Source organism: Gossypium hirsutum, chromosome D03 (genome assembly GCF_007990345.1).
Source record: "Gossypium hirsutum isolate 1008001.06 chromosome D03, Gossypium_hirsutum_v2.1, whole genome shotgun sequence".
NCBI lineage: Eukaryota > Viridiplantae > Streptophyta > Magnoliopsida > Malvales > Malvaceae > Gossypium > Gossypium hirsutum.
This window is the reverse complement of record NC_053439.1, coordinates 12653340-12661530: the sequence shown is the minus strand read 5'-3', so window position 1 is coordinate 12661530 and position 8191 is coordinate 12653340. Positions and strand designations below refer to the sequence as shown.

General features: G+C 35.2%; 1 non-coding gene across 1 annotated transcript; it reads left to right on the top strand.

The window, feature by feature from the left end:
• Positions 1 to 3348: 3348 nt before the first annotated feature.
• Positions 3349 to 3455, top strand: LOC121215641 (small nucleolar RNA R71). Its single transcript, XR_005911617.1, has one exon. It is a non-coding gene; the product is annotated as a small nucleolar RNA R71 (small nucleolar RNA).
• The last annotated feature ends 4736 nt before the right edge of the window (positions 3456 to 8191 follow it).

Sequence of the window (8191 nt, the reverse complement as noted above, 5' to 3'; positions counted from 1 at the left end):
CCATAAGTCGCCTTCGAGTGACTCACATCATAAGGTGTCGTACCCACCTTGAGGTCTACCCAACAAAGAGAAGGCGAGTAGTGGATGTGCCAGTATAATCGGAGAAAGCTCTTGGCACTATGAACTTGACGTTGTAGAGTCCCAATGCTGCTCTGAACTCTAGGACACTCATATGTCGTGTCGTACCACCGAGTCTAAAAGTGATGATGCCGAGCTCATTATGGGTCATCATCACCCACTGAAGGATAAATGTAGAACAAAACTCCAAAGTCAACTCCATGATGTGGGCTCGATGATAGAGAAAAATCAGTCTCAAGGAGCTGTGGCAATGATGGTGTGCACGCTATCTATTAATTGGACTTGCTCCAAAGTGGCCCAATCAATAGAGCAGCCTAAGCCGAGTGGCCTCAGTCGACGAAGCTGATATAAGTCCTCTTGGGGATCCTATGAAAAGTGGATGTATGGATGGCAAGCCTCGGCAAAAGCACTCGAGAAAGAAGTTGCACCCGTAGTCTTTCACTTTTTCGAAGCTAGAACGACGACCTTAGATTTACTGCGATTTTTTTGTCATGGTGTGCTCGAAAATAAAAAAATCAATATTAGAGAAACAAAAAATAAGGCATCACCAAATACGCAAATAGAGGGGCCGAGAAATCAACATGCAAATTCAAATACGTCACTATGGTGCTCTCATGACGAACGGAAACATCTGAGTGGCCTAGATAGATACTTTATTCTGAAAATAGTATATGCCAGTACCTAATCATGCCACAACTGGTAACTATATTAAGAAGAAAAATAAGAAACAATATAATAACTAAACGAAAGAAAATAACAACAAAGAGATAAAATAATAAGAAGAAAAATAATATGAAAAATAAATACTAAAAAAATAAAAAGAAAAAGGCAAAATAAAAGAAGTCTGAATATAAATGAAATAAAATAATAAATCAGGGAAACCAATAGTGGAAACGATGGTGGTCACGGTGGGGTGGGTGTTGATGGTTCGGTGGTCGATGTGAGGGATAGACTAGGTTGGGGGTGTGAAAATGGTCGATGAGGCTAGCGTGTGCGGAAGGAGGGGGTTGGGGTTGGGTTGTTGATAGGAGAGTAGGCGGTGAGGGTGGTGTGTACGGTTGGGGGCTGAGAGGGAGTGAGGGGCCGTGTGGGGTAAGAAAGGGGAAAAGAAGGGAAAAAAGGGTTAGGGCGTGGAGTTTGTGCGATAGAGGTGCAACGAGAGGGGTGAGGGCTTGATGATATGGGGTTGACACGATGGGGAAGAAAGAAGGAGAAAGGAGGAGCTAGTCTCGTGGGAAGAAGGGGGAGTTGTATGGTGGTGCAGGGTAGGAAAGGGAAAGGTCACGTGTCGATGGTCGAAAGGCGTAGGGGTTGGTCGACGATGAAGAGTGGAGTGGCGGGTTAGGTTGAAAAGGGTGACAAGCTAAAATTAGGGCTTGCTTTAAAAGGGTGACGCTGTCGTGTGTGACTCCTTCGACCCGTGTACGATTAAAAATACCAGCCCAGTCTTAACACAGCCTCAGACATGCCCATGTGTCCAGTTGTACTTTGTCACCAACCTTAAATTAGTTCGTTCCATCCACATAATCATCATGGCGTCGTTTTGGCTCTTCATCGTGTTTTCTCAGTTTCTCCATGACATGTGTCTGTCATTCATCAAGTTCATCGATTTGTAACATTCGTTCTTCAGAAGTTGTTCTATTTCTGTCGCAGTGACTGAAACGTGGCTCCATTGTGTTTTTCTGAGGGGTTTCCTACAAAGAAAGCTAAGCCACATGGTTACTCACATTAATAGAAGACTTAAAATCATCTCTATCACTAGTTGTTCTCGCAGAATCACGAGCTTGGAGAGTAATCGTTTCATCACCTACACGAAGTACAAGTTTACTCGTACCAACATCAATTATAGTTCTAGTAGTTGCTAAAAAGGGTAACCCTAAAATTAAAAGTACTTCACTACCCTCATCCATGTCTAACACAACAAAGTCAACGGGGAATATGAATTTATCGATTTTAACAAGCACATCTTCAATAACACCCCTAGGATATCTAATGGTTCTATCTGCTAATTGAATACTCATCCTAGTTTGTTTGGGTTTCCCAAGACCTAGTTGTTTAAACATTTTGTAAGAAATGACATTAATACTAGCCTCTAAATCAGCCAAAGCATTATCAATATTTAAACTACCAATTAAATTAGGAATAGTAAAACTTTCTGGATCTTTCAGTTTGTTAGGTAGTTTATTTTGTAAGATGACCGAGCAAACTGCATTAAGTTCCATAGTTGATGAATTGTCTAACTTTCTTTTGTTTTCCAACAGCTTCTTTAAAAATTTGACATAATTAGGCATCTGCGAAAGAGCTTCAACAAATGGTAAGTTAATATGTAATTTTTTAGGAGTTTAAGATATTTACTAAATTGTTCATTCGTGTGATCTCTCATCATCGCGTTAGGATATGGAGCTCGAGGTTTATATTCTTTGGAAATCGAATTTTCCTCTTTCTGGCTTACCTCAATCTTATCGTTATTCACCATAATTTCTTACCTCGATTTTTGTTCAGATTCAACTAACCCTTCTTCATCTCGAATAGTAATTTCATGAAGTTGCTCCCTTGGGTTAGTTTCGATATTGCTAGGCAAACTACCTTATGGTCTTTCTGAGATTAGTTTATCAAGTAGACCTATTTGGTTCTCGAGCCCTTGAATCAATGCTTGTTCATTTTTGAGTGCTGCTTTAGTGTTTTGAAAGTAGGTTTCTAACACCGAAATGAACTTGGTCAACATCTCCTCAAGGTTCAGCTTTTTCTCTTGCTAGTAAGATTGTTGTTGGAAGCCTAGATGAGGTTGCGCTCTTTGATTTCCTTGACCACCCCAAGAGAAATTGGATGGTTCCTCCAACTTGCATTATAGTTATTACTATAAGGGTTATTTTGAAGCCTAGAATTATTACCTATATAATTGATTTGTTCGTTCTCTATGCTAGGAGCGAAGGGTAAACATTTTGGATTGTTCATTCCACCTCCATTTGTATCGCATTGCATCATTGGATGTACCTGCGTAGAAACTTATAAACCATTAATTTTTTATTTAAAAGTTCTACTTGATTCGATAACATGGTACCTGCATCAATATTAAAAACATTGGCTTGTTTCATTGGCTTTGTCCTTATGACTTGCCGCTGATAATTATTAAGTACCATCTCCTCTATAAACTCATAAGTCACTTCGGGTATTTTATTGTTAAGTGTTCCACCGGCTACTGCATCAATTAACTGCCTTGTTGAGGGATTCAAACTGTTGTAGAAGGTTTGAACTTGTAACCATAAAGGTAACCCATGGTGAGGGCACCTTCTCTATAAATCCTTGTACCTCTCCCATGCTTCATATAAAATCTCTAAATCGATCTGCATAAAGGAGGAGATATCAATACTCAACTTGGTTGTCGTAGCCAGTGGGAGTACTTTAGAAGGAACTTTTCTGTCATTTGAGCCCATCTAATGATGGAACCCCGTGGTAAAGAGTTTAACTACTGTTTAGCTTTGTTCCTCAACGAGAAAGGGAATAACAGTAAATGAATGGCATTGCCAGTGGCACCATTGACGTTGAAAGTGCCGTAGATTTTGAAGAAATTAACCAAATGAGTATTTGGATCTTCTTCTTGCAAACCATCGAACTGAACAAACTGTTGTATCATCTGAATAGTGTTCGACTTCATTTCAAAATTATTTGCAGCAATGGTGGGTCTCACAATACTAGATTCAGCCCTAGTTAAAGTAGGCTTGTCATAATCGTACATAGTACGAGGAACATGATCTGGATATACGGGATTTGCAACAACTGCAGGAGGTAGCTAATTATTCTAATTATTAGCCATCTCCTCAGTAATAATAATGTCCTCTTGTTTGTCTACTATATTCTATCAATTCTGCCTTGCTTCTATACGGTTTCCAGGAGCTGTACTTTCAATTTCACTATCAAATAGTAATGGTCCCGACGAGTTTCTTCTAATCATAAACTAAAGGAACCTGCCAGAAGCAAATAGAAGAAAAATTAGAATGTAAAAATTAAACTAAAAACAAAATAATAAAAAATAAAAAATGGCTAAATTAATAAAAATCAAGTGTTCCTAATATTTTAGTCCCCAACAACGGCACCAAAAACTTTATGGTCACTAAATAAACTATAAATACAAAAAAAAGCAAGTGCAATTATCGAACAAGAGTATAACTATGGTGAGTAGAGAATATCGTATCCACGAGGACTAAAACTATTAATAATTACTGTTTCTCTATTATTTAGCTGACAATTTGGAGTGATGTGTTTTAATCTAAATATACTAAACTAATCTAACTAAGAACGCAACAAAGAATGAATAAAGGAAATAATCGAATATTAACCAATAAGATAGGCGATACCCAAGAAAAAATCCACCTAGCATTCACCTATTATTATGAATCTGAGTTAAATGATTTATTCACTTGTGTCTTGATCCGTAGAAATCCTTAAATTATGTTAATATCTCTTTTGAAAGTAAAAACAACTGACTTTAGGTTGATTAATTAAAATCTCTTTCTAATTAAAACCCCTATAGTCACATTAACTCAATTTATGGATTCCCTTATTAGATTTAACTCTAATCTGGTAGACTTATGTCATCCTATTTCTAGGATTGCATGCAACTCCACTCAATTATGCTAGATCTACTCTTAAACAGATACTTTTTCTCCACTTAAATAAGCACATTAAACATGAATTAATATCCCAGAAATATTAAAACAAGAAATAAACATATATAATTAAGAACAGGAATCAAGTATTTATTGCATAAAACATAAATTAAATAAAAGGATTCATCATATGTTTTATCCTCCCTAGGTATCTAGGGAATTAGTTCATAATCCTGAATAAAAACATCTCAAAGTTAGAATAACCACAAGACATAAAGAAACTCAATAAAACTTCGAAAGAAATTAAAACGAGATCTTCGATCTTGTTGGAGATTCGTTTCCGAGTTGATTTCGATGGTGTTCTTCGAGTGTTTTCTTTGATCTTCTCTAATTGCTCCATTTTGTCTTCTTTTAATTGGTATTTATTGACTTTATAATGCTTAGAAAGCCTAAAAATTGGGTTTTTTCAGGTATTTGGGAAGTAGGGTGCGATATCGACACTGACTGGCACATGGGCGTGTGTCCAGGCCTTGTGGCTCCTGAAAATAGCTTTATTTGTCCGATTTTGACTCATTTTTTGCTCCTTTCACTCTCAAATGTTCTCCTAATTATAGAAACATGAATTTAAAGGATTAAAATCATCAAATTAACTAATTTTCCTAATTAATCATCCAAAAACGCATCAAGAATGAGATTAAAATATATTACTTTAATAACTTATCAAATATCCATATGCTTAAACATTTGCTTGTCCTCCAGGAAAATCTTCAACTCACATTAAAATTAATCCTTCTCAACGGATTGGTGGAAGTCGCAAAAGGAGAGCAAAAGTAATAAAATTGGGAAAATTTTGCCAAAGCGGTAAACAAGGAAGCTGGTTAGGTGTAAGGTGGTAAACCAGCTAGAATCGGTTATGGAAATGACATGCGTAGAATGCCTTTTATTGGGGAAAATGAAAGAGCATTTACCTTTGGATTGCATATAAGGATCCGCCATTAAGAAACGCTAGGAAGTGCTCAAAGAAAGTCTGTACGTCAGAGGAAGACCTTGGAAGGTTAACAAGAGGTCTACTCTCACTATAAGGCTTGATGAAACCATAGTTATATGGGGAGGCACAAACATATATACTACAGAATGTCTATATGTAAAGCTGTACTGTTAGGGAATTAACCAAGTGATAATTTTGTCTATCAAGACTATTCCTCTTTGAAGGGAAAATACTGCGGGTACACTCGCCATAGAGTTATTCCCGCAAGGAACCATCTTATAAGAGAAAGGGTAAACTCAAGTGTTAGCTCAGGTAACAATCTGTTGGATACTGTAGGCTAAAATGGTCTAATGCAGACGGGCTTGCTACACCTTAAAACTAAGGAACCACAAATATGGAAAATTACAAGTGAGTAATCCAACCAACTATTTAGCCCAAGTGCTTGAGGAAATGAGATTAAGTCTGCCATAGTGGTGTAGGTTCTCATTAGTTAATCTTACCAATGGAATGACAGTAAGTCTTTGAAGAATATGGTAAGGAAAGGGAGTCTTCTAAGGACTAGTCCAATTTGGAATGATTGCCAAAGAATACATAACCAAAAGGTCACGAGGGTGGTAGGCAAAAGGACTATCATATAAATTTATGGTAGAAAAGAGAATCTATATGTAACAACCATTTTCAGTGGTGTCAAAAAAAGTTGTTTCGGGACCATGATTTTGATGAGGAGTAAATATTTTAATATTTATTTAATTTCTATAGGGTTATTTTAAGGTCATATTAAATTTTCGTTAAGAAATTTTGAAGTTTCAATGGTTAAATATGTAAAATGACTAAATCTTGAAAGATGTAAAAGATGGTTTTTATTAATTAAATGGAGTAAATGGTCTTAGAATTATAAATTAAAGGACTTCATTGGTAATATTACCATATTTCAAGTTAGTGGATAGTTATGATAAGGTTTTGGTGAAATTTTATTAGAATTTAATGGTTAATTTTGTAATTAAATAAAATAAGTTAAAATTTATAAAACAAAGATGAATTAAACATCATCTTCATCAATTTCTTTGCCCTAAAAACCGTTCACCATTCTTAAAGAAGGGGGGAAGCTTCGGTCAAGAAATTTTAATGCATGATAAGATTTTGAACCAAATTTTTAGTTATTTTTATGTTTTTAAGCCCGTTTTAGCTTACTCTAGTTAGCCCAGGGGTTAATTTCTAGATTTGTTAAAGGTTGTGGGACTTACCATGAATGAATTTGATGTGTTTGTAGAGTTAAGTGAGAGATAATTAAATTTGATTGTTAAATGGACATGTTTTGTTAAGTGATTTTAGTGAATTTAGGGTTTAAGGATTTATTTTTGAAAATAATAAATTCTATGTACTTTGTTTGAAATTAAGAAAAATGTGGGTTGATATAAGTCTAGGAAAGAATCGGCTAATATAGTTTTCAATTAAAAATGGTTGAATTGTAAGTTTCGGGATTAAGGACTAAAATGTATAAAGGTTAAAACATTAGGGGTAATTTTGTAATTTTGTAATGAAATAGGTTATAAGCTAGAATGTATGATACTAAGCTAGTGGTATGATTTAATTGAATGAAATTTTTATTTAGAGCAAGATAAGGAACAACTGGATTTAAATCGTGGAAAACCAAAAGTCTCGGATTAGTTCTTGATTCAGTTTTTACGATTGTTTTAGTCGAGGTTAGTTCGTATAGTGGTAAAATGGTTAATTCTTAATTTGAATCAGTGATTAGTTAATGTTATACTTTGTTTAAATATTAATGAATATATATATACATGTTAATTATTTATTTGGATTAAATAGTAATGTTTATTCAATTGATAGATAACTAGGAAGAATGTGAGTTGTATGGATGTATATAATTTAAATGAGGTAGATGGAAGAAGTTAAAGGATTGAATTATAAAAGTGTCCCATTTGAACCTTAAGAATTCTTAGAATAAAAATGATATGTTATTAGGGATTATACGATTTCGAGTGATGGCCCTGCATGTCCTACCGATGGCTGAGGTCCTGCATTAGTTGCGGATTCTCCATAGTTCATATGAGTAGCATCATGTAGTTAACATTTCGACCCACATCTCGTGTGAGCAGTCCCATTTCATAGCTTGTGTGAGTAATATTTAAAAGGTTATGGTTACATGAAAAGACACACTATGTGTGAACATTCCTGAGGATCCGATGTTATTCCATGTGGTTCAGCGGGTAAGTAAAGGTGAATGGAAAGACACATATAAAAACTTATTGTTGCTAATGCTCATATAAAAAGTAAAGATGAATATGTATATATGAAATGTAAAGGATGAGAATTTATCATGTGATGGAAGAGAGAATTTAGGAATTCATTTCTTAGTATATGCTATGTTACATAGATGTTATGTTTTAATGTTGTCTACTAACCATGTGGTTTATGGTGAATTGGAAAGTATAATGTTTAAATGATGTAATGAGCATGGTTGAATTGATGTTTGGTAAGTTGAAGTTAACCTTATGTA